The 7808-nt window shown below is 46.5% G+C and overlaps 1 protein-coding gene and 1 long non-coding RNA gene across 11 annotated transcripts in view; one reads left to right on the top strand and one right to left on the bottom strand.

The window, feature by feature from the left end:
• Window positions 1-1406, bottom strand: part of LOC127932627 (transcription factor MafG-like) — a 25421-nt gene extending 24015 nt beyond the window's left edge. For 2 of the 4 annotated variants that reach the window (XM_052528926.1, XM_052528927.1), the window contains exon 1: window positions 728-1404. The gene's annotated coding sequence lies outside the window, so the exon portion shown is untranslated. Of the gene's footprint in view, window positions 1-727 lie in introns of all 4 variants that reach the window. The other 2 variants (XM_052528924.1, XM_052528928.1) reach the window with 2 other exon arrangements.
• Window positions 1407-3463: 2057 nt separating this feature from the next.
• LOC127932644 (uncharacterized) lies at window positions 3464-5332 on the top strand. 7 transcript variants are annotated; one of them, XR_008146277.1, is made up of 6 exons: window positions 3464-4178; window positions 4225-4465; window positions 4604-4730; window positions 4900-4968; window positions 5065-5144; window positions 5260-5332. It is a non-coding gene; the product is annotated as an uncharacterized LOC127932644 (long non-coding RNA). The 7 variants fall into 7 exon arrangements; XR_008146273.1 differs by having other exon boundaries at window positions 4271-4465; window positions 5191-5263; XR_008146276.1 differs by having other exon boundaries at window positions 4604-4707; window positions 4923-4968; window positions 5191-5263.
• Window positions 5333-7808: the final 2476 nt, after the last annotated feature.

Here is a 7808-nt window from a genome sequence, read left to right as displayed (position 1 = left end):
CCGATGTTCAGTTAGCTGAATTTAGCTGAATTTCGACCAGTAGTGTAAACAGGCCCCATATAACACATGCATAATAAAGCCAGATTTATATGAATCAACAGTCGCTTATTATAAAATATATATATATATATCATTTTGAACCGTGTAGGCTACTGTATTTTCCCACCACTGCAATGGGGTAGCAATATTTAGGCGCAACAAGCACGAACCGTTCCACCCGCCTCCTCCCGCTCCTACCTTTGTCAGCCCGCCGGTGCCATGTTGCCATGGCTCCCTCGCTCCGTGCCTGTACTCAGCTCGCGCAACCGTCGAGCGAGAAACACAACGTTGTGATGAATCAGCAAGCATGTCTTCCGCTATTGCTGTTACTACCATGGACTGTCTGTGGCTGCCGCGCGAAATAAACCGGGAAAAAAACGTTTAGAAATAATAGTTCCCTAAATATGAAATACGGGAAAATGATTTGACACAAATAAAAGGAGAGGTGGAGGCTAGACGTTTAAAACTGTAACCCCCGTGCCCCCTGACACACAAAAAAAACTAATGTCATAAAATTTGCGATGCGTTTGTCTCTTTCACTTTTGACACGCACATGCCTTCTTGTCAATATTAAACTAAGGCACATACAATTAAAGACATCAAGATAACTAGAAAGTGACGTCGAGTTTACACTATGATCATTATGCAACGTCAACAACTCCCTGAAAACAGCTGTTATGAATCTTACCTCTGAAATAGCAACAGACAGACACACGCTGACCGCGCTCGCGGTTGTTGCGTCCCTATCCAGTGCGGCCCGTTTTCCGCTCCGCTCCGCTTGCTTCCGTTTCAGCACTCGAATACTCGGACAGTTCTTCTGCTGTGAATATCTCCAGCCACCTAACCTATAATCACGTTTTCTAGACAGTTCCAACTCGGCTACACATCCCGAATACACGATATATCTTCCTCTTCCTTATCTAGCTAGGCTACTCTATGTAAACCGATTAACGATGTCTGATTTCTGAAAACCAGGGGGGGATTCCCAGTCCCCCCGTAACTCTCGATATGATCAATCTATCTCGCAATGAAGTTATCAAAAATATTCCCAACCGCCACACATGTTGTTCTCTCTGCACTGTAGTGCGATGCTATAGCCTAGCCTACGTTTGACAAGCAAGCCCTTTCTTTGTCTACTTTAGCTATGAAAGCCCCCACTCAGTCTGGTTGGCATGGCTTGTGCATGTAGCCTATGGCTGGCAGGCAGGCTGGCTAACCACCTAATCGTGATGAATCAGCAGCACACAGCAGGCAGGGAGGGAGAGAGAGAGAACGGCACAGCACAGTGAGGCTAGCCCTTTAAAACGGCGTGTCTAGCGCTCCAACGGCATGATGGCGCTGCGCCCGCAGTCAGCAGCACACACACCCGGGCGGGCGCGACGTAGGGAAGAGTAGAGCAGAGCGCGTGCCCACTCAGCAAAACACGAGCTTCGGTTGAGTGGCAACACACTCTCTCACCACTACTGAATAACGTTATATTTCGGTGTTTTTAAAAGAATATGAGGAGTGCTAGGCTCGAGTAAACTGACACACACACACACACACACACACACACAATGACTCTCTCACACACTGAATCAGTGACAAAGAGCGTGGACTCACCAAAACTGAACAATTATTGTCCATTTATTAACGATCTATGCAACTTGTAAAAACATTTTTTAAGGACTGTAGACAAGGTCCTTCTGTACTTTAGATTATTGAGATACACCCTCTATGTACAGAGAACAAACTGAAGGACTGTAGACAAGGTCCTTCTGTACTTTAGATTATTGAGATACACCCTCTATGTACAGAGAACAAACTGAAGTACTGTAGACGAGGTCCTTCTGTACTTTAGATTATTGAGATACACCCTCTATGTACAGAGAACAAACTGAAGGACTGTAGACGAGGTCCTTCTGTACTTTAGATTATTGAGATACACCCTCTATGTACAGAGAACAAACTGAAGGACTGTAGACGAGGTCCTTCTGTACTTTAGATTATTGAGATACACCCTCTATGTACAGAGAACAAACTGAAGGACTGTAGACAAGGTCCTTCTGTACTTTAGATTATTGAGATACACCCTCTATGTACAGAGAACAAACTGAAGGACTGTAGACAAGGTCCTTCTGTACTTTAGATTATTGAGATACACCCTCTATGTACAGAGGTCAAACTGAAGGACTGTAGACGAGGTCCTTCTGTACTTTAGATTATTGAGATACACCCTCTATGTACAGAGGTCAATTGAGATACACCCTCTATGTACAGAGGTCAAACTGAAGGACTGTAGACGAGGTCCTTCTGTACTTTAGATTATTGAGATACACCCTCTATGTACAGAGAACAAACAGAGACGAGGTCCTTCTGTACTTTAGATTATTGAGATAACTGTAAGAGAACAAACTTCACAGTCCTTCTGTACTTTAGATTATTGAGATACACCCTCTATGTACAGAGAACAAACTTCACAGTCGGCTACAGGTAGATGCCGTTCTACAGTACGTTCCACAGAGGGCCTGCGATTTTCACTCCTCCCTTGTACTTGTTTGATGAATTAAGGTCAGTAATTAGTAAAGAACTCCCCTCACCTGGTTGTCCAGGTCTTAACTGAAAGGACAAAACAAAACCTGCAGACATTAGGCCCTGCAGTTCCAGAGGGAGGTGTTTCTCCCAGGGTCCTTGAGCTTTGGGGGCACTATGGTGTTGAACGCTAGACTGTAGTCAATGAACAGCATTCTGACAGAGGTGTGAGAATCCTTCCTCCTGAAAACCCACTGCACACTAGGCCTCCATGGAATGAGTTTGACACCCCTGGTCTAAACTACTGTATCTTTCACTCCTTGTCCTCTTTCATCTGCAGTGTACAGAACAAAACTTGTCGAGAAAAGAGGAGACAAGAGGGGGAGGAGGAGAGTAGGGAGAGAGGTGAGAGGGAGAGAGGAGAGGGGAGGAGGAGAGTAGGGAGAGAGGTGAGAGGGAGAGAGGAGAGGGGGAGGAGGAGAGTAGGGAGAGAGGTGAGAGGGAGAGAGGAGAGGGAAGGAGAGGGGGAGAGGAGGGAGAGAGGAGAGGGGGAGGAGGAGAGTAGGGAGAGAGGTGAGAGGGAGAGGAGGGAGGAGGAGAGAGGGAGAGAGGGAGAGAGGGAGGAGGAGAGTAGGGAGAGAGGTGAGAGGGAGAGAGGGAGAGGGGGAGGAGGAGAGTAGGGAAGGTGAGAGGGAGAGAGGGAGAGGGGGGAGAGAGGAGAGGGAAGGAGAGGGAGAGAGGGAGAGGGGGAGGAGAGAGAGAGGAGAGTAGGAGAGGAGGGAGAGAGGGAGAGGGGGAGGAGGAGAGTAGGGAGAGAGGTGAGAGGGAGAGAGGGAGAGGGGGAGGAGGAGAGGAGGGAGAGAGGTGAGAGGGAGAGAGAGAGGAGAGTAGGAGAGGAGGGAGAGAGAGGAGGGAGAGAAGAGAGAGGGAGAGAGAAGGAGAGGGAGAGAGAAGGAGAGGAGAGAGATGAAAGGGGGAGGAGAGAGGGGGAGAGTAGAAGGAGAGAGAGGGAGAGGAGAGTGAGAGAGAAGGAGAGGGGGAGAGAGAGAGAGAGAGGAGGGAGAGAGAAGGAGAGAGGGGGAGATGATGCCACTTTAGATGACTACCCATAATAGCTAGATCTGTACTTAAACTATAGATCTGTCTCCATCTGTACATAAACTATAGATCTGTCTAGATCTGTACATAAACTATAGATCTGTCTCGTTTAGGACTAGGTCCAGTTGAAAGACGCCTAAAATAACCATTTGAAGGAATTTGTCCGAAAATGGTACCCTATTCCATTTATAGTGCACTACTTTTAGCTACAACCCTATGGTCCCTGGTCAAAAGTAGTGCACTATATAGGGAATAGGGTTCCATTTGGAACACAGGTAATGTCAGAACCACAAAGAGAAGCCCAGAGTGCTGACTCACATCCTCCTGTTCTCCCGCTCTCTTTCAATCTCCTGTTCCATCAGCTGCATCTAGAGATACAATATCATCTCTGAGATCAATGTTCTCTCTCTCTCACACACACGTCAGAGGTGAGCCTGTCTGGTCTGTCTTGATGGATTAACAATTTTATGAGATCTGGCTATAGGTCTGAATGAGGTATGGCTATAGGTCTGAATGAGGTATGGCTATAGGTCTGAATGAGATCTGGTTATAGGTCTGAATGAGGTATGGCTATAGGTCTGAATGAGGTATGGCTATAGGTCTGAATGAGATCTGGCTATAGGTCTGAATGAGGTATGGCTATAGGTCTGAATGAGGTATGGCTATAGGTCTGAATGAGGTATGGTTATAGGTCTGAATGAGGTATGGCTATAGGTCTGAATGAGGTATGGTTATAGGTCTGAATGAGGTATGGCTATAGGTCTGAATGAAGTATGGTTATAGGTCTGAATGAGGTATGGCTATAGGTCTGAATGAGGTATGGCTATAGGTCTGAATGAGGTATGGCTATAGGTCTGAATGAGGTATGGTTATAGGTCTGAATGAGGTATGGCTATAGGTCTGAATGAGGTATGGTTATAGGTCTGAATGAGGTATGGCTATAGGTCTGAATGAGATCTGGTTATAGGTCTGAATGAGGTATGGCTATAGGTCTGAATGAGGTATGGCTATAGGTCTGAATGAGGTATGGTTATAGGTCTGAATGAGGTATGGCTATAGGTCTGAATGAGATCTGGTTATAGGTCTGAATATAGGTCTGAATGAGGTGAATGGCTATAGGTCTGAATGAGGTCTGAATGGTGGCTATAGGTCTGAATGAGATCTGGCTATAGGTCTGAATGAGGTATGGCTATAGGTCTGAATGAGGATGGCTATAGGTCTGAATGAGGTCTGAATGAGATATGGCTATAGGTCTGAATGAGGTATGGCTATAGGTCTGAATGAGGTATGGTTATAGGTCTGAATGAGATCTGGCTATAGGTCTGAATGGTATGGCTATAGGTCTATGCTATAGCTGAATGAGGTATGGCTATAGGTCTGAATGAGGTATGGCTATAGGTCTGAATATGGCTATAGGTCTGAATGAGGTATGGCTATAGGTCTGAATGAGGTATGGCTATAGGTCTGAATGAGGTATGGCTATAGGTCTGAATGAGGTATGGTTATAGGTCTGAATGAGGTATGGCTATAGGTCTGAATGAGGTATGGCTATAGGTCTGAATGAGGTATGGCTATAGGTCTGAATGAGATCTGGTTATAGGTCTGAATGAGGTATGGCTATAGGTCTGAATGAGGTATGGCTATAGGTCTGAATGAGGTATGGTTATAGGTCTGAATGAGGTATGGCTATAGGTCTGAATGAGATCTGGTTATAGGTCTGAATGAGGTATGGCTATAGGTCTGAATGAGATCTGGCTATAGGTCTGAATGAGGTATGGCTATAGGTCTGAATGAGATCTGGCTATAGGTCTGAATGAGGTATGGCTATAGGTCTGAATGAGGTATGGCTATAGGTCTGAATGAGGTATCATCCTGTAAATCCAATCCAACCTGTTCCTGGAGAGCCACCCTCTTGTAGGTTTTTGCTCCAACCGTAATCTAGCGCACCTAATTCTAATAATTAGCTGGTTGCATCAGGTTAGTTACAACAGGGGTCGGAGTGAAAACCTCCAGGAGGGTCTCTCTCCAGTAACGGGGGTCGGAGTGAAAACCTCCAGGAGGGTATCTCTCCAGGAACAGGGTCAGAGTGAAAACCTCCAGGAGGGTCTCTCTCCAGTAACGGGGGTCGGAGTGAAAACCTCCAGGAGGGTATCTCTCCAGGAACAGGGGTCGGAGTGAAAACCTCCAAGAGGGTCTCTCTCCAGGAACAGGGGTCGGAGTGAAAACCTCCAAGAGGGCGTCTCTCCAGGAACAGGGGTCGGAGTGAACCTCCAGGAGGGTATCTCTCCAGGAACAGGGTCAGAGTGAACCTCCAGGAGGGTATCTCTCCAGGAACAGGGGTCGGAGAGTCCCGGCCTAGGACAAGTGAAAAAGACGGGTGCATTCCTCCTGTTCAAAGGCCTTTGGAATGACACACACACACACACTGTGTGGGAGGATTAACCACTATTGAACTCTCCCGACGACACTGTGTGTAGGTGTGTGTGTTATTGAGAGTCAAATGGAAGCCTCGAGGAGCAGGACTTATCTCAACCACAGCGGAGAATAACCTTTCAGAATAAAAGAGGGATTAGTGAACCACTTCAGCGTCTCCAGTACTAACCCTTCCTCCTGAAAACCCACCACACACAAACAGAGGCTGCGTCCCAGATAGCACCCTATTCATTTTATAGTGTATTACCTTTGACCAGGGCTCTGGTCCAAATCAGTCAACTATATAGGGAGTAGGGTGGAATTAGGGACGCCGACAGAGCCTCTGGGGCCGGGAGCGTGGAGTGGGACGCTGGAGACAGTTTTAATCAAGGCCTTTATTTTTATTTTTTTACACACACACTTTAATCAAAGGCCCACTTTTAACAGTAATCTAGGTAATCCTGTCGGCTGCAAGCGGTTAGTATTGTTCCGCTGTGATTGGGGAACATTTATCTCCACAGCCGCTTGTCTCCACGCTTTTCCTGCATATTGTCATTACCTTCTATACCTGGTGCCTCGTAAAGCCTGTCGTCTATTCAAACTGCAGACTTTACAATGGACACGCCGTGGAGGACAACTCTCACACAACATGGTCTTCTGCAGTCATATTTCAGAGGCAAACAATTGGCCTGCGTCCTGTAATATTGTCGAAGGCAATATAAAAGTTATTGTGGAAGTAAATGACTTTCTTTTAGTTTGACTTTAAAGTTTAGAGTAGAAAAGGAGAGAAAAAAAGACAGGAAATGAACCATGATTTGAATTGCAGGAGGGCTGGGGGTCACCCCCTGTCACGGACACTAAGACCAGGGCGTGACACCCCCATAACTATTTAAATAGCAATGTGCCACCAAAAAGTAGATGTTGACGTTGGGTAACCCCAGGAGCCAGTCTGCATGCTCATTGGCACCCACATTTCCTAGTGCACTACTTTTGACCACAGCCCTATGGGTCCTAGTCAGAAGTGTTGCACTATATAGGGAATAAAATGCCACATCCACCCTGACCTGAACCTCTCCTGGACCTGAGATGTCACCCACCCAGATTGCCGACAGGGTTCTAAAACCGGCGGCTCGTTTCCTCCCTCGCCAACCAATCAGAATCCGTATCTATGGCAGCGAGGGAAAACTGTCTGCATCCTGACTCCCAAATGCCACCACATTCCCTGTATAGTAGACAACACTGGACCAGGACCCTCAGAGCACTATGTAGGGAACAGGGTGCCATTTGGTACACAGCCAGTCTTCACTAATGTCTATTTGTATCCGTGGGGGCACTGGGGTTGAAACTTCACCCCGTCTGTCCCCCGTTGAGTACATGACGATGACGGGCCATGACATCTGTAGAACTGTACTTGTCAAGGCAACAGGGACACACACACACACACACGTCCACATACTGTGACTTCCTCTGTGTCTCCAGATGCTGAGTTGAAACAACTGAACAGCTAGAGCTGGGCTGCATCCCAATACTCTATGGTATGTAAATTCCTCGACTTGCCTCCTTTCACTAACATATGCTAACTCAATGTACAATGTAGGACAGAGCCTTTGGTAATTGACCATACACATTGTCCTAATCAGTATCAAAACATACACATGAATAGTTCCATTAAAGTGACTGACGACAGAGATAAAGTAAATATACTGGAAGGTTAAATCCCACGTTCCCTTTCAGACATAATAACATGG

This window comes from Oncorhynchus keta, chromosome 10 (genome assembly GCF_023373465.1).
Source record: "Oncorhynchus keta strain PuntledgeMale-10-30-2019 chromosome 10, Oket_V2, whole genome shotgun sequence".
Classification (NCBI taxonomy): Eukaryota; Metazoa; Chordata; class Actinopteri; order Salmoniformes; family Salmonidae; genus Oncorhynchus; species Oncorhynchus keta.
This window is presented reverse-complemented; position numbering and strand designations above follow the sequence as displayed.